At 45.5% G+C, this 18,381-nt stretch overlaps 1 pseudogene; it reads left to right on the forward strand.

Annotated features, from left to right (window-relative positions):
• The first annotated feature begins 2,070 nt into the window (after window positions 1-2,070).
• The window catches only part of LOC121923487, a 31,160-nt pseudogene continuing 14,849 nt past the window's right edge, over window positions 2,071-18,381 (forward strand).

The following is an 18,381-nucleotide window of genomic DNA, read 5'->3' on the forward strand; positions in this document are numbered from 1 at the left end:
CACTTTGGTGGCATCTGCACTGCAGAAATAATCCATTTTGACAGCATCTTAATTGCCATGGCTCTATCCTATGGAATCCTGGGACTTGTAGTTTATTGCGGCACCGAAGCACTTTGATTGAGAAGACTAAATAGTGCACGAAACTACAAATCCCAGAATTACATAGCATGGAGGTTTAGCAGTTAAAGCAGTGTCATACTGCATTAATCCTGCCTTGCCGATGGAACCAAGCTTCCCAGGGGCCTGTGTCTTGCTGCAAGGAAAACAGGGAGTTACCTTGTGTTTGCTGTTTCTTTGCGATGTTTTCCTTGAAGAGTGTGTTGCCTCCCCCTTTTCTCCTTCCAGATGAGAGCCAGTGACAAACCTCTGAGCAAATCTTGCCAAGAAAACCAAACAAGAGGGTCTCCTTAGGGTCACCATAGGCACACAACAACAACATCCCCAGATTATGAAATCCCCATCATGCTCAGAGGTGATTTATTCCTCCACCTGCCACCAGTCTTGAAAAAGGCCTGATAACATCCCATGGCCACCCATTTATTTATTGACTGATTGATTTGGAGTATATATACCCTGTTTGTCCCCAGAGCGGCTTAGAAATGGTTAATAAGAGAGCTCCCTGCCCTGAGGCTTATAATCTAAAAAGACCTGACCCAAAAGAAGAAGGGAATGGCAGTGGGGAACCAAGTCCAGTGGTTCTTCTCTCCTTCTGAGGCCTGGGCCATGGCAGACGGACTGGAGGGAGGGCCCTTCTTCTCTTGACTAGGCCTGCTCCCAGAGGAAGTACCCATAGACATCCCAATTTGAGGGGCAGCCTCCAATTGAGGGTCGCTTTGACTGTCTGCTTCAGCCGACCCAACATGACCTGGCTGAAGAGAGGACAGTGGGCAACGGACAGGGCCAAGGGCCAGAGAAAGTGGCAGGCTCCCAGCAAGTGACCAATGCAGCCCAACTGACAATAGGAGCAATGGCTCCAAATCCAACCCAGCACAAGAGAAGTCCTAACTGATGGTGGTCAAATGGTGAGGAAAGACCTGCTGGAGGGGAGTCCAGTGATGGTGCCAGCAGCAGACGTTCCAAAACAAGACCAGTCTGAAACATTGGGAGGCATGGCTTCTGTTTCTGTCCATAGGTCACTGTGCAGGAGGAACAACAACTGGTCTCCACTGAGCAAGGGCAGATCCAGATGGAGAAGGAGAGAGATGAGAGTCTGGCATAAACACACTCTCTCACAGGGAAGGCCAGAGGCCTGATATAGAGAGAGGCCTGGCTTCAGAAGCAGCGGCCAGTTTTAAATCTGGCAACCTACCATCAGGCCATTTTTGGCCCAGAGATGGCCTTGTTTAACAAATGGAAGTGACCAGTGTTTACTTCTTGTTATAAAAAATCTCTCCCCTGGGCTTAAAATGGCACAAGAGGGGCCAAAATATGGGGGGAATGCCCCCTTGTCGCCTATAGGGCATTTGGGGGTCCACAAACCAGACCCCCAGGTGAACTTGGGGCCACAGAAAAATCACACACTTGGAATCACTGAAGAAAGCCAAAGAAGAAATTGCAAAGGCTGGCCTAATGTTAAACTATATATATATAAAAAAAGACCCTAAAGAATTGACATAAAATAAACCTAGATGGCAAGAAAATCAAAGTAGTCAAACACTTCCCACACCTTGGATCAAACATTGATTCGTATGGAGACTAGTCAAGAAATCAGAAGATCAGGAAAGGGAAAGAATACTCCATATACAAAAGCAGTCCTCAGAAACATGTTAGAGGAGAGAGTGAGCCTTCTCAGTCAGAGACCTCTGGTGCCCCCCCAAACTACAGATCCCAGGATTCCATAGCAAAGGGCATAATAGGGGAAAGTGGAGCCAAGCTGTTTTATTCCTGCAGGGTCTGAGGAGCCCAATACAAGTCCCTTCGTGCCAAGGGAGAGGAGCTTCCATTGGCCATGGGTGCTGCTGGCAGAGAGGGACTCTAAAGCCCATCTTCCTGGCGGCAGGGGCCCAGCTGACTATAGAGGAGGAGGGCACTGGAGGGCCTCTATTCCAGGCTCCGAAGGGGGCCATGACGATGTATAGTCCTTCCCAAAGGCTGGGCCTCAGTTGTGTGTTTTGGACTCCAACTCCCAGAAGCCTCAGCCGTGTCAGCCAAGGGCCGGGGATTCTGGGAGCTGGAGTCCAAAGCCCCCGGGAGGCCATAGGGAGGGAGGCTTCCCTCCCTTCCTGCTCTCGCTGCTTGAAGGGCGGGAACTGAGGCCCTTTGCCTCCTCCTCAGAATCATAATCCCAGGCCCAGCGCCCGGGGCTCCCTTCTTCAGTAGCCGGGAAGGAGAGCAGCAGGAGGAGGGTCAGTGGAGATCTCTGTCCATAAAACGGAGGAGAGGAGGGCCAGCCGGGCTCCCCTTCGGCCCCTGGAGCCCAGGCCCTGAGGAGGAAGGAGGAGGAGGAGAGGTCTGGTCGGGGGAGAAAGGGGAGAGGCCGGGAGAGTGGGGCAGGGAGGGCTGAGGGCTTCCCCCGCTTTCCTCCCCCAAAGGCCCCAGAGACTAGTCCCCCGAAAGCAGCACTCTTGCTCTTCTTTGTTGTGCTTCATTACTTCCAAGTCCATTTGTTCAGAGCCATCCACTCCGCGCTAGGGATCCTGGGAACTGGGCTTTTGGGAGACATTGCGCCTTCTCTGACTCTGAGAGAGAGAGAGAGAGAGAGAGCTCTGGCGATGCCACCGAAAACTACAGTTCCCAGAGTCCCCCAGCCCTGAGCCAGGGCTCAGGGTGCATTGTCCCTGCTGCAGTCTGGTTTTGGGCCTCAGGTGCCTTTGACACCACTTTAACTGCTCTGGCTCCATCCTCTGGAATCCTGGGAATTGGAGTTTGTTGTGGCCCCAGAGCTCTCTGACAGAGAAGGCTCAGTGTCCCACAAAACTACAGTTCCCAGAGTTCCCAGCCCTGAGCCAGGGCAGTCAGAGCGGGCTCAGGGTGCATTGTCCCTGCAGTGTCTTTTGGGCCTTAAGTTTATGGGGGCTTTCCCCATTGTTTTTTATGCCCCTTCCAAGACATTTCTGACCCATGGCGACCCTCTCTGGGCCACATTTGTTCAGATGTGGGCTGGCCTTGGTCTTCTGAGGCTGAGAGAGTGGGACTGGCCCAAGGTCACTTGGACTTAGAGGAGATCTGGATCCTGGTCCCCAATTTTTAAACCTTTACGCCACCCTGGATTTCCTAATGGCTTCTTGTTGTTGTTGTTGTGTGCTTTCAAGTTGTTTCTGACTTATGGCAGTCCTTAGACAGGCCCATCCCAAAGTTTTCTTGGCAAGATGGTTCAGAAGTGCCTCCCTCTGAGGCTGAGAGAGTGTGCCTTGCCCAATGTCACCCAATGGGCTTCTGTGGCCAAGCAGGGATTTGAACCCTGGTCTCCAGGGTCACAGTCCAATGCTCAAACTACTGTACCCCACTGGCGCTTTCATGAGGGATACTTCCCCACAAGAAAGTAACACAAAGCTGGAGCAGGGCAGCCTCCCTCTATTCCTTTTCCCTCTCCAGAAGATGCTTAGCATTTAAAGGCACCAGATGCCATCTGATCTGGAAAGGTAAGCAGGGTCAGGCCTGGTTTACACTTAGATGGAGCACTGCTTAGTAAACCCTGTGAAATTACATTGACTCTCAATTGGCAAGCAACTTGAAGGCATGGATGGGTGCACACCGTTCTAAGTCCCGAGTATAATTTTCTCTACCTGAAAGTGACTGTTAATAAAATATCTTTGGCTTAAAATGCCAAACCTTGTATGACAAAAGGAAACTAAGAACTCCTAGGATGGGCAAGATGCTGGAGATATATTTGGACTACAACTCCAATCGTATCATCAGTATTTATGTTTATCCTGCCTTTTGCAGTGGCTTAGAATAATCAAAACAAATATAGCTTTAAAGTCAGTGCACAAAAGGATCTTTTAGTATCCTTGAGATTAACTGAAAGTTCATTCTGCATCTGAGGAAGGAGCAGGCTCTACAGAATCTTATGCCACCAGCTTCCTCCTTTCAGTCTGCATCTACGCTGCAGGAATAATCCAGGTTGACATCACTTTCACTGCCATGGCTCAAGGCTCACCCTCCAGGCTCCTTCGCTGCTCCTTAGGAGCCCTGATGGTGCCATGGTTGAATGCTGGTACTGCAGCCACTCACTCACAAACCACAAGGTTGTGATGGTTTTTTGTGGGGTTTTTTGGGCAATGGCCATGCTCTAGAAGAGTTTGTTCCTGACGTTTCGCCAGCATCTGTGGCTGGCATCTTCAGAGAATGCTGGCATCAAAGTATTCTCTGAAGATGCCAGCCACAGATGCTGGCAAAACATCAGGAACAAACTCTTCTAGAATATGGCTACATAACCCGAAAAACACAAAAAAATATGGATGCCAGCCATGAAAGCCTTCAACTTCACACAAGGTTGTGAGTTCAATCCCAGCCAAGGGCTCAGGTTCGACTCAGCCTGGCATCCTTCTTAGGTGGCTAAAATGAGTACCCAACTTCGGTGCATTTTGTAAGCCGCCCTGATCGTTTGGAAGGGCGGGGTATAAATAAAATTTTTATTATTTATTTATTTAACTTGCTGGAGGCAATTAGCTTACAGTTGTAAACCGCTTAGAGATTGCTTAGTGCGTTATGAAGCAGTATATAAATGAAGATGCTATTGCTGTTCGCTGCCCAGCTTTCTCCCAGGAAAGTGCCAGGTGGTGGCAGAGGAGGAAGGACCAACACTCACCCCTCAAGTGGAAAGTTGGAAAATGAACCACTAGAAACCTATCTGCGGTCCAAAGAGGTCCAACCTGTTTTAATGTTGGGCCCTACTTACTGCCACGTTTTGCAGGTCTGATGTAGAGGAAGCAGTTGGCCAGCTCCCACTCGTCTCAGGGACGAAAATGAGAGCATCTCAAGGTGGTGCGGGGTGTGTGGGCTACACCAGGTGACATCCTAAAGGCGGGGAGGTAATACCACTACTCCCGAAACATCTGTCTTTGGTCAGAAGCATGTTGTGGAGTATGCCTGCGTCCCTTTTAAATGCTGCAGAGCTGGTGTGAGTGGGGTGAGACTCAGTGGAAGGAGAAAAGAGAGGCTCCAGATTTTTTTTCTTTAATTAAGTAAAAATTTAAATTTAAAAAAAAATATTTTAAAATTTGTTTTTAAACACCATGCAGCGTATCTCAGGAAGAAGAGGGCAACATCACTTCCTCTCCCTCTGGAAGTAAAGTGAAAATGTGAAAAGCAGGTGGGCTGCAGGCAGATGGTCCTTCACTCCCTCCGTTGGCAGGCTGAGGCTCTAGGCAGAGAAGATGGGGACTGTCTGCAGATTGGTTCAGTTAGAAAAATCAGCAGTAGCAGAACATGTTATAAACCATCCTAGGCATAAAATGCTGTTTGAAAACACTGACATTCTGGACCATGCCAACAGCTATCAGGTCAGAATGCACAAGGAAACCACTGAAATCCACACAGTAGTTTCCATGGCTCGGTACAGAATCTAAACCTGGTCTCCAGAGTCTTAATCCAACACTCAGATCACTATAACACAACACCTCTATCCGTTTTGAGTTGTTGTTGTCGCTGTGTGCCTTCAAGTCATTTCTGACCTATACTCCCCTATCATGGGTTTTCTTGGCAAGATTGTCCAGAGGAGGTTTGCAATTGACTTCCCCTGAGGCTGACAGAGTGTGACTTGATCAGTAATCACTCCAGAGGTTCTCACATGCAGATATATAATGTCATAGATTGGCTGAAAGGGGGAAGATATGAGGCAGGGAGAGGAGAAGGCAAAGAGAGGGAAATATATTAGGGCAGATCAAGGAAGGAGGAAAAGGTCTGGGTTTGAGGCCAAGAAGGAAAGGGAACCCTCTGCCTCAAACCCAATAGGGACAGTTTCCAGTCGCTCTTTGAGTTACAGCTGTTCTCTTCTGTACAGCAGAAAAAGCAATTCTTCACCTTAGGTTTAAAGCATTAAAAGAGTATTCATAATGGATGCTTCACTGAACATCTTGGTTTCTCTGTAGGACTTGATATTTGGCACCAATTTGGCCAATCTTTTGCCTGAGGAGGGAGAAGACACTTCAGGCAGGGTCTGCCTAGGAACTCAACTCAAAATCTGGAAAAGGAAGACTTAGCTGGCCCCGAATCAGGAAAATCTGCTGTTCAGGTGCAGTGCAGAGGAAAATTCAGGGAAAGAGGAACCATGCAGGAGAATCAGGAGGAGAAGCTGCTCTGTCCAGAGGGTCAATGCCAGTCCTTCAGGCAGTTTCGCTATGAGGAGGCTGAAGGGCCCCGAGGGATTTGCAGCCGACTCTCCAGTCTTTGCCATCAGTGGCTGAAGCCAGAGCAACACACCAAGGCTGAGATGCTGGACCTGGTGCTCCTGGAGCAGTTCCTGGCCGTCCTTCCCCCAGAGATGGCCAGCTGGGTCAAGGAATGTGGGGCAGAGACCAGTTCCCAGGCGGTGGCCCTGGCCGAAGGCTTCCTCCTGAGCCAGGCAGAGGAGCAGAGGCAGCAGCAAAAGCAGCAGGTGAGAAGAGCCTTTCAGGCTGGGACCTTAGAAATATCGTTTTGAAATAAATCCCTTCTAGTACAGTGACCAATGTTTTCTGGAAATCATCATTAAAAGGCAGATCCTCCTCCCTTCTAGCCCTCTTTCTTTTCTCATTCTTAATGCTGTTTTTGTCCCAGGACCTGTTTGAAGAAAAGGCCACTGAAATCTTGGAGGCAGAGACGATGGCCTTAGACTCCAGACAGAGAGCACACTCCATGCGGATCCTACAGAAGGGCTCAGGAAATGCCATTTCATTGGGTAAGCATGAGGGAGGGCATTCTTCACTTTGCTCTCCTCTCCTCAATGTACATATAATAATCCTGCTCTGAGGGGAGATACTGATTGTTACCCAGAATGTTGGGGTGTTTGGAATACACAATTGTATTCAATGGGGAAATTAATTTGGTTCGATAGGAAGTAGTAAGAGGGCTTCAGGTAACGCTTTAAAAGCTGGGGTTTAACCTATGTATAATGGTTCCAGACCAAAGAATTCAAGACAGCAGATGCCGTATTAGTTTAGTTTTATTTATAACTGAAAAAGGAAATCAACTTTCTCTCAAAGACACTCATCTGCACATGTACAAGAAGTAATAATGTCAAGGTGATTGCTGATAGTGATTTCAGAAGATTTAGCAGAGGGTAATACTTCACCAGATTCAGGCATGGACCTCCGGTCCGGGGATACAGCAGATTAGTCTGGTTTAGCAGGCAGCCTGGAAGTGAGTGAGTCTGTGTTAGGAGGAGACTTGTCTGAGGCAGTTTCTCAGGAGTTTGAGTGGATTTTTCCAGGAGCAGTAATGGCCAGAGATGTATGGAAATGGGTGGGCAATCAGTGCAGATGCCTTACACCAAAAGGTGTCATGTCCTTAGGGAAATGTTCTTTGATTCCCAACCTTTTGGCAAGTACCCAATGTATCGCCCATCATCACTCTCCTGTGTGAAGGGATTATGAAGATTCCAGCCATCTATGTGAGCTCTTCTTGTAGGATCTTCTTATTTAGGCAGTCTATTCTTGCATTGGGCTAACTTAATGGCTATGTGACCAAATATCCCTTGTAATATTAACTTGATATCAAAGGTTCATTAGGGATGAAGTAGGGCTATATTGTGGATTAACATAATCTTCTGCAAGTGTCTTGGTCCAACAATTAAGACATTTATATTTTTTAAAGCCAGCACTGTGAAAGAGTCATTCTCTTAGAGATTTCTACCCAATAGATATATATCTTGTCAGAAGATAGGTACAAAGGATTAGTGGAACGGCTGAATCATGGAGTTGTATTCTGGGTCTCTACAGTTCCTACTACTATTCTGTCTGACGAAGAGCCTGGAATCTGGAAGATACCATCCTCTTATTGTCAGAACCAGAAAAAACTTCACCATCCTGACCTTCTCATTTGAACATAGAAGAAGTGGCAGTGAGTTCCTAATGATTTTATGACTGTGTGCGAGTTCCATCTGAAAACCCCTTTAGTCGACAGACCTCCTTGATAGGAAAACCACCATGGTTTAGTGGTTTGTGCCACAACAACCTCCTTGATGTATCTGAAAGATGGGGGGAATCATGACTGACTGGCATCCTCTTGGTAACCTCTGTGCAGGGGACAGGAAACCCTGCTCCATCTCAAACCTCTTCTCACAGCTGTCAACCCTTTGAAGAGGCTTTGCTGGTGGAGAGAAGATGCAGTTCAGATACGGCTATTCCGGGCTCCTGAGGAAGAGAAAAGTAGGGAGACACGCCATTTATGAGTGTACCCTCATTTCTCTACCACCAAAAGTGAGTGCCAACTGCTACTCCATGGCCTGAAGTTGAAGCACCTATAGCAGCATTTACATTTGAGGCTTGACATCTGATGATGGGCAGGGGATAGGGAAGGATGAAGAAGTGTACTGTTGGAGCAGCACTCCAATGTAGAACCTCAGCTACTGTGTTAGAATGGTGCTGTCCCTATCTAGAGAGCAGCAGTTGGGGAACCCCTCCTCATCCCTTTTGCTATTAAGCTTTGGGGAGGTTCGATCCTCTCCCTCCCACTATTTAACAGCTAGATCAGTGGTTCTCAGACAGTGGGGTGGGACTCCCAGGTGGGCATGAAAGAGTGATCTCTGTCACTGGAGACCCAGGGGGACTCTGTGGCTCAGAATACTTGGCCAGCTTTCTCTGTTTCACTAACTGGTGTTTCCTGCACATGAACAAACTGGCCACAGTAGTTTATACACTACTCACAATTAAATCACTGATAACCTTGCAATTCAGTCACTAAAATGACACTTTGTGGGGCCTTGAAGACAACCCAGAAGCTGCAGCTAGTGCAAAATGCAGCAGTTATGGTATTACCCAAAACATTTATACATCTTATGCAACATTAAACAAATTGCATTGGATGCCAGTGCATTTCTGGTCTGAATTCAAGGACGGAGGGAAGTAGCAATAGTGCCACTGTGTTCGGCTTTGGTCAGACCTTACTTGGAATCCTGTGTCTAGTCCTGGACACAACAGTTCAAAAAGCATGTTGACAAGCTGGAACATGTCCAGAGAATGGCGATCCAGATTATCAAAAGTCTGGGGGGAAAGCCCTATGAGAAATGACTGAGGGAACTGGGTATGTTTAATTTGAAGAAGACAGACAGCTAGGTTTAAATATCTGAAAGGATGTCATGTATACGATGGAGGTTTTTTTTTTTTTTGTTGTTGTTGTTGCTTCAGAGACTAGAACACAAACCAAAGGATGCAGGTGACAAGCAAAGAGATCCCACCCAAAAATTGGGAAAATCTTGCAGTTGCCGATTGATAATGGAACAATTTGCCTCCAAGCACTGATGTTGGATTCATTTTGATGCTAATTCAAAATTTATATTGTTATTAAAAGCTTCAGTTACTAAGGATATGTATGTATAGTGTGCCCACGTTATACGCGGATGTGCTATACGTGGCTTTCAGCATAGGCTGAAAGCCACGCTGGGACGCGCGGGGAGGAAGGCTTGGCGTGTCCCATAGGGACGAATGGCATGCTCTGCTGCACTGCCACATGCACAAGCCCCATTCATTTAAATGGGGCTTGAGCATAGACGTTTTTTCTTTTACGCGGGGGAGTCCAAACGGATCCCCCGCATAAAAAAGGGTGCATTGCATGTATGTTATGTATGTATGTATTTCTCTCACCCTCATGGCTACTCAAAAAAGACATTCAAAACCTCTGGCTTTGGGTTTATTGGGCTGAGTTTGGAAAGACCCAAATCAGTAACTGAGAGAATGGGAAAGAAGGTTCATTTTTGCCTTTTGTGTCCCTCCAGGAGATGAAAGACTGCCAGGGCCAAATACTGTTGACTCAGGTTCTAACTCTGATGCTCTGAGAACAGCTCTGGATCAGGTATGGGCAGTGGTATTGCTAGGGTTGGCGGCACCAGGTGTAATTTGTAACTGGTAACTTGTGGTGCCACCTACCCATTGACCTCCTCCCACACCACACCATACAGAATCTTCAGTACTGTTTTTGTACTAATGTTCCTCTTAAATCAGAATTCCCATATGCCACTGAATGTTTTGGCAACAGTTGGGACAAAAACAACTAGTAAAATTAAAAGTACACCTCTAGATTACAATATAATATGTTCTGCCTAAATTTATTTACATATACACAGTTTCATGTGGTTAAAATCAAAATTTGGCAAGAAGTGATTTAAAAAAATATTAAAAGAATTTAAAAAATAAGGCAGGGTTATGCTCCTCCCACTCACTCCAGATAGGCAGGAAGTAAAGAGAGAGACCTTCTGGTGGCACCACGCGGGTGGAGCTAACCCTAGAAGGCCAGTCGTACAACAGCCGAATACTCCAGAAAAAACATAAACAATTTATTTGGATATCAAACTATAGAGAATTAGACAGCGACAGAGACAGGCAGTGAGCAATCTAGCTTGCTCCCCATAGGGAAGGACTATGTGGATATGAACCATCCCTACGCCAGCACTCCTGAGGGTGGGCCAGGATGTGGGGCTCTTATCTACTGGAAATGGACATATCACAGGTAAGAGCCAATGTCCCTTTTCCCAGTAGATAAGACTCCCACATCCTGTAGTTTGGGATTTACCAAAGCCGATCTAAACAGGGTGGGCAGTGCTGGCCCTTCAGAGAAATAGGTTTGAGCACCCGCTGCAAGACCCTGCTGTCAACAGCAGCCTCAGCCAAGCCAAGCTGTTAAACTAATGATGTCTAACAAGTGTGTATGGTGGCTTGTAAGTGGCCACCCTGATGGTCTTTGCTATAGGACCTATGATAGCTAGAAGTGCTCATGCACCTCCACTCTTTGGCATAGATGACTTGGTTTCTGGTGGTAACGTCTCAAGGATTCGTGGCAAGTAGTAATGCCGGGCCTGGCCCACCTGCTAGGCATGGAGACTGATGCCTTCTTGCCCATAGAACGGGGCTAAAAGGAAACAAAGAGGGGTGTCAGAGGAACGAAAGTTGTTTGTCCTCTATGGGTGGCTGGCTCTCCAGCATGGTGTATGTTTTAAATTCTTTCCAATGTCTGGGAAAATGAAGGAGAAGGCTGGGGGGGTATCTGATTCTGACCTCTGAGGAGGTTAGAGATCACCCTAAGGGTGGGGGTCTGGGTCTGGCTGAATTGCCATGGAGTCAGTTCAAATAACATTTAGCTGCTAGTGTGATAGCAGGACCCCAGGCTCAGACCCCCCAATGTGCCAAAGGGGTAGAATCAAGAGAGGCCCCAACCAGGCAAATGGTTTAGAGAAAATCTCAAATTACAGGATGTGGGGGTCTTATCGACTGGGAAATTTATTTTTAAGTAAAAAGTACTTAATGGGCTCTCCTTTCTCCCTCCACTGAGCTTTGCTCACACTATCTCTTCGGTGTTTTAAAATACCACAGCCCGTTTCTACCAAAAGGCAGATGTTGGAGGAGCAGTAGTGTCATGCCCCCCTTTAGGATGTCACCTGGTACAAATCCTCACTGCTTGCACCCTCTAGTGACACCTCTGGATAGGGGACAGCATCCTTGTATGGCTAAGAAGGGTTCTCTTGTCCCCTCTTCTTCTCTAAGGATCTGAAGCATTTTCTGTCTTTTTTCCTTCCATCAGACATGCCCAGAGTGGCATTTTTAACTAAACTAAACTGGGAAAACCCCAAATTACACAGTTTTATCTTCTGACTGGGTTAGTAATTTTGGCTCACAGATATTATTTCTTCTCCCAGGTGACTTTTGAGGAGGTGACTGTGTCTTTCAACAAGGAAGAGTGGGCCTTGCTGGATCTGGACCAAAGGGCTCTGCACAGGGAAGTCATGGAGGAGAATTTGGCAGTCATAGCTTCTCTGGGTGAGGCTTCTTCTTTCTTTTGGCTTATCCAATCCCTTTGCTGGTGCTCCTAAATTCCAGTAGTGTTTTCCTACCCTCATGCTGTATTTCTGCAAGCTAAGTGATAAAATTACCAGCTTGGTAGATGAAGGGAATGCTGTGGATATAGTATAACTTGATTTCAGTAAGGCCTTTGACAAGGTTCCCATGACATTCTTGCAAACAAGCTTGTAAAATGTGGACTAGACAAGGTAACTCTTACATGGATTTGTAACTGGTTGACTGGCCGAACCCAAAGGGTGCTCAACAATGGCTCCTTTTCATCCTGAAGAGAAGTGACCAGTGGGGTCCCACGGGGCTCTGTCTTGGGTGTTATTCAACATCTTTATCAATGACTTGGATGACAGAATTGGGGGCATACTTATCAAATTTGCAGATGACACCAAATTAGGAGGAATAGCTAATACTCCAGAGATCAGGATCAAAATTCAAAATGACCTGAATAGAATAGAAAGCTAGGCCAAAGCTAACAAAATGAAATTCAACACAGAGAAATGTAAGGTACTGCATTTAGAGCGGAAAAATGAAATGCACAGATATAGGATTGGGGACACCTGGCTGAATGAGACTACATGTAAAAGGGATGTAGGAGTCCAAGTAGACCACAAGTTGAACATGAGTGTGATGCGGCAGCTAAAAAGGCCAATGCAGTTTTAGGCTGCATCAATAAAAGTATAGTGTCTAGATCAAGGGAAGTCATAGTGCCACTATATTCTGCTTTGGTCAGGCCCCACCTGGAATATTGTGTCCAGTTCTGGGCACCACAATTCAAAAAGGACATTGAGAAACTGGAGCGTGTCCAAAGGAGGGCGACTAAAATGATGAAGGGTCTGGAAACCATGCCCTATGAGGAACGACTTAGGGAGCTAGGGATGTTTAGCCTGGAGAAAAGAATAATAATAATAATAATAATAATAATAAATAAAATTTTTATTTATTTATTTATTTATTTATTTATTTATTTATATGCCGCCCTTCCTACGATCAGGGCGGCTTACATCAAATTAAAACACAGTATACAAACAGATTAAAAATCCACAACAATAAAATCAAAACAAACAGGCAAAAAGCCCCATAGCCCAGCCTCTTGGCCACGGAAGAGGAGGGAGGCCCACAGGATTTTTATTCGGGGAATGCCTGTTGGAATAGGAAGGTTTTAAGATCCTTCCTAAATTGGGCCAGGGTAGTAGACGAGCGGAGCTCTGTGGGCAGCGCATTCCAAAGGGCTGGGGCAGCTATGGAGAATGTCCTCCGTGATGTGGAGGCTAACCTAGCCCCAGGCACCTTCAGTAGCTGCTGCCCAGACGTTCTGAGGGTGCGAGGCGGAATGTACGGGGAGAGGCGGCCCATTAGGTATCCTGGGCCCAAGCCATTTAGGGCTTTATAGGTAATTACCAACACCTTATATTGAGCTCGGAAGCGGATGGGCAGCCAATGGAGATCTTTTAAAACCGGTGTTATATGGCTGGCCCTGGGAGCCCCAGTGACCAGCCGGGCTGCCATGTTCTGCACCATTTGCAGCTTCCGAGTTTGGTATAAGGGTTGCCCCATGTAGAGTACATTGCAGAAATCCAGTCTCGAAGTTACCAGAGCATGTACAACAGTTTCTAGGTCCCTCTGGGCCAGGTATGGGCGCAGCTGGCGAATCAGCCGAAGCTGATAACAGGTTAAGAGGTGATATAAAAACCCTGTTTAAATATTTGAAGGGATGTCATATTGAGGAGGGAGCAAGCTTGTTTTCTGCTGCTCCAGAGAACAGGACCCGGAACAATGGATGCAAGCTACAGGAAAAGAGATTCCACTTCAACATTAGGAGGAGCTTCCTGACAGAAAGGGCTGTTTGACAGTGGAACACACTCCCTCGGAGGATGATGGAGTCTCCTTCCTTGGAGGTCTTTAAGCAGAGGCTGGATGGCCATCTGTTGGGGATGCTTTGATTTGGATTTCCTGCATGGCAGGGGGTTGGACTGGATGGCCCTTGTGGACTCTTCCATCTCTACGATTCTATGATTCTAAGTCACTTTCTGCCAGGTGGGCTGCTTAGGGATGTACCCAAGCATTGGCATCTCTACGGTTGGTGTCACACGGTGTAGTAACTCACAGTGTCACCTCTCCCATTGAGCTCCTCCCGCTTCACACTGTACAGAATCTTTAGCAATGCTTTTTTGCACTAATGTTACTCATAAATCGGAATTCACACATACCACTGAATGTAATGCTAATAGGTAAAGGTATTCTCCATTGACAGGGTTATCAAGTTGTATCCGACCAAAGGGGGTGGTGCTCATCTTGGTTACTAAGACGAAGAGCCTGCGTTATCAGATACTACTCTGTGATTATGTGGCCAGCATGATTGCACTGAACACTATTTACTTTCTCACTGGAGTGGTACCTATTTATCTGTTTGCCAATTCTAATGCTAATAGTTGTGATAAGCACAACTAGCAAAATTAAAATTAGACCTTCAAATTACAATATCATATGCACAACCTAATTGTATTTACATACGCATAGTGAAGATCTGGTTAAAATGTGATTGTTTAAAAAGAAAATCTAAAAAGATTTTTTTAAAAAAAATGTAAAATTTAAAAATTTGACGTTTCTAAGGCCTCTGCTTTCTCATCCCACTGAGCTCCACTCCCACCATCTTTTAAAGCATTTTAAAACATTAGGAGATTAATTCCACAGCCCATTTCTGCCAAAAAGTAGCAGTGTTTCTGTTTCAGGAGCAGTGGTGTCACCTGGTGCAGTCTGTATCCACTGTACTACCCTAGTGACGCCACTTCCCCTGGGGATAAACCAATCACTGGCTGGAGGACTGGGCCCCCAATTCTCAGTGGAGGAACTCATTGTTCACGTCCTGCCATAGGAGTGGTGATGGGGCAGAGTCAGGGTGGCTGGAGTGCGTCTGCCATCCCCCCACCCTGTCCCCACACTGGCTCTTTATGCTGGTCTGTAGAGGCTCTTAATGAGATATTAAGATTGTCAAGTATAGCAACCAGCTTTTACCAGAACTGTTGAGAGGTGCTGAGCGAAGCTGGTGATCTCTCAGGAGAGAAACTAGAGCCCCACCTGCCTCAAATTCCCTGCTCCAACTGGGGCACATTGATGTCAATAATGTGTCCAATTCCATTTTTCTTGTGGCCTTTGGTTAAATTGTTTTTCTCTTTGCCAGGCGGTGATGGAGCAGACAGTGAGCAAGTAAGAAAACCGAAGATATCTTTGCTACAAAGAGTCCAACATGAACAGAAGAAAGAGAGTGGAAGCAAAATAGACATTCAGGAGAAGATGGTGAATATAGCGTCTGCATTTCAGACTGAAGATTTCTGTGCAATTTCCATCCAAGAAAAAAGACAAAAAGGAGAGGAAGAGAGTAAATGCATTTGTCTTGAATGTGAGAGGAATACCAGTTTTAAAGAAAGCTGTACTCTTCACAGGGTATTTCATGTAGAAGGAATTCACACGCAAAAAAGAAAATATGAGTTCTGGGGCTATGAAAAGACTTTAAATTGGTGGTTACATCAAAGCCCCTACACAGAGGAGAAACCATTTTTTTGCTTAGATTCTGGAAAATGTTTAGGTGGGAAGACAAACCTATCAAGTCATAAAGTAGCTCATACAGGAGAAAAGCAAATTAAATGTGTGGGTTATGGAAAAAGTTTCAACATAAATTCAAATCTCACTCATCACCAAAGAATTCATAAAGAGGAGAAGCCATTTAAATGTTTGGAATGTGGAAAGGAATTCAGGTGGAAGAGAGATCTCATTCATCATCAAAGAATTCATACAGGAGAGAAGCCATTTGAATGCCTGGAATGTGGGGAAAAATTCAATCAGAAGACACATCTCACTCGTCATCAAAGGATTCATACAGGAGAGAAGCCATTTGAATGCTTAGTGTGTGGGAAAAAATTCAGTCAGAAGATGGAGCTCACTTGTCATCAAAGAGTTCATACAGGAGAAAAGCCATTTGCATGCTTAGACTGTGGAAATAAATTCAGTCAGAAGATAAATCTCACTCGTCATCAAAGAATGCATACAGGAGAGAAGCCATTTGCATGCTTAGACTGTGGAAAGAAATTCAGTCAGAAGATAGAACTCACTCGTCATCAAAGAATTCATACAGGAGAAAAGCCGTTTCAGTGCTTAGACTGTGGGAAGAAATTCAGTCAGAAGATAGATCTCACTCGTCATCAAAGAATTCATACAGGAGAAAAGCCGTTTGAATGCCTGGAATGTGAAAAGAAATTCAGACAGAAGATAAATCTCACTCTTCATCAAAGAATTCATACAGGAGAAAAGCCATTTGAATGCTTAGCATGTGGAAAGAAATTCAGTCAGAAGACACATCTCACTCTTCATCAAAGAACTCATACAGGAAAGTAGGCCTTTAAATGCCTGGAGTGTGGAAAGAGGTTCAGCCAGAAGACTGGTCTCTACATCAATATAGGGAGAAATGATGGCTACATCCACATTGCAGAATTAATGCAGTTTAATACTCTTTTAAGTGCTGTGGCTCTTTGCTATGGAATTCTGTAAATTGCAGTTTATTGTGATCCTACAGCTCTCTGACAGAGAAGGCTAAATGTCCCACCAAACTGCAATGCCTACAACTCCATAGCATTGAGCCATGACAGTTAAATCTGTATCAAACTGGATTATTTCTGCAGTGCAAATGCATCTGATTTATATGTTTAGAATGTGAAAAGAGGTTCAGTCAGAAGAGATGCCTTAATTCTCATCAATCAACTCAAGCACTGGAGAAACTAAATTCTTGCTCTGTGTAAAGGCTTTCAATAGGGAGGTAAACCTTTATCATCACAAAACTCACAAAGGGGGAATCCCTTTAAATGTTTAGAGACTGAAAAGAGATTTAGTCAGAAGGAACATCTCACTCGTCATCAAGCAACTCACATTGGGGAAAACATTTAAACATTCAGAGTGTGGAAACAGCTTCAGTCGGAAGATGAAGCTCACTCTCCATCAAGTAACCCAGACAGGAAGAAACCATAGATGCGTTTAGAGTTTGGAAAAAGCTTTGATAAGAAGATAAACCTAGCTCATCATCAGGCAACTTATACGCAGGGAAAACCGTTCCATGGTTTGGAGTGTGAGCCTCACTCATCATCAAGTCAGTCACACAGAGGAGAAACTGTTTAAATGTTTGGAGCATGGAAAGAGTTTCTGTTGGAAGATGTGCCTCACTCATCACCAAACAATTCATACAGGAGAATCCCTGTGAGCATTAAGCAAGACAGAGGTAACCTGTTGATTAAGAGTCAGTTAGTAGTGAGCCAGTCTTTATGTTGGTGTGTTAAAGAACCTTTTTATTCAATAGACCCCCTCTGCTATTATTTTAAAATCTTCTGCCTAAATCTTGTTAATTTATGGTGTTTTGTTAATATATTGCTGATGTACAGGAACAAGGAACCCATAGGAAACACACACTGGCCCATAGTTTTGTTATCTTAGGGCTTTAAGACAGCAGATGGGGCTCCCTTTGATTTCCTTGAGAGGAGTTCATTCACTTCTTGCCCTGCCACCTGGTTGGGAAAACCCCTTCTCTGCTATTTAGGAAAATGAATCAGGAAAAAAGCTCTGGAATAGACAATAGAAAAGGAGAAAGTAAAGAATAAGAAATCCCAGATGGCTGCTGCCCAATGTGTCTCTGAGGAGAGCATGAAAGAAGAGACAGCCTCCAGTGAGACTGAGGAGAATAAAAATAAAAGCTGTAGTAAGCAGGACACCGAAGCTGGGTGGCCATGAGGATGAAGTCAAATTTGCAGATGGCACCAAATTAGGAAGAGTAGCTAATTCTCTAGAGGAGAATATCAATTTTCAAAATGACCTTAATAGATTATATATATAGGATGGGGGACACCTGGCTGAACGAGACTACATGTGAAAGGGATCTAGGAGTCCAAATAGACCACAAGTTGAACACGAGTCAACAGTGCAATGCAGCAGCTAAAAAAGCCAGGGAAGTAATAGTGCCACTGTATTCTGTTTTGGTTAGGCCTTACCTGGAATACTGTGTCCTGTTCTGGGCACCACAATTCAAAAAGGATGTTGAGAAACTGGAACATGTGTCCAAAGGAGGGAGACTAAAATGGTGATGGGAATGGAAACCATGCCCTATGAGGAACGACTTAGGGAGCTGGGGATGTTTACTCTGGAGAAGAGAAGGTTAAGAGGTGATCTGATAGCCCTGTTTAAATATTTGAAGGGATGTCGTATTGAGGAGGGAGAAAGCTTGTTTTCTGCTGTTCCAGAGAACAGGACCTGGAACAATGGATGCAAGGTATAAGAAAAGAGATTCCACCTCAACATTAGGAGGAACTTCCTGACAGTAAGGGCTGCAAGACAGTGGAACAAACTCCCTTGGAGAGTGGTAGCATCTCTTTCCTTGGAGGTCTTTAAACAGAGGCTGGATAGTCATCTGTGAGGTATGCTT

Source organism: Sceloporus undulatus, chromosome 2 (genome assembly GCF_019175285.1).
Source record: "Sceloporus undulatus isolate JIND9_A2432 ecotype Alabama chromosome 2, SceUnd_v1.1, whole genome shotgun sequence".
NCBI lineage: Eukaryota > Metazoa > Chordata > Lepidosauria > Squamata > Phrynosomatidae > Sceloporus > Sceloporus undulatus.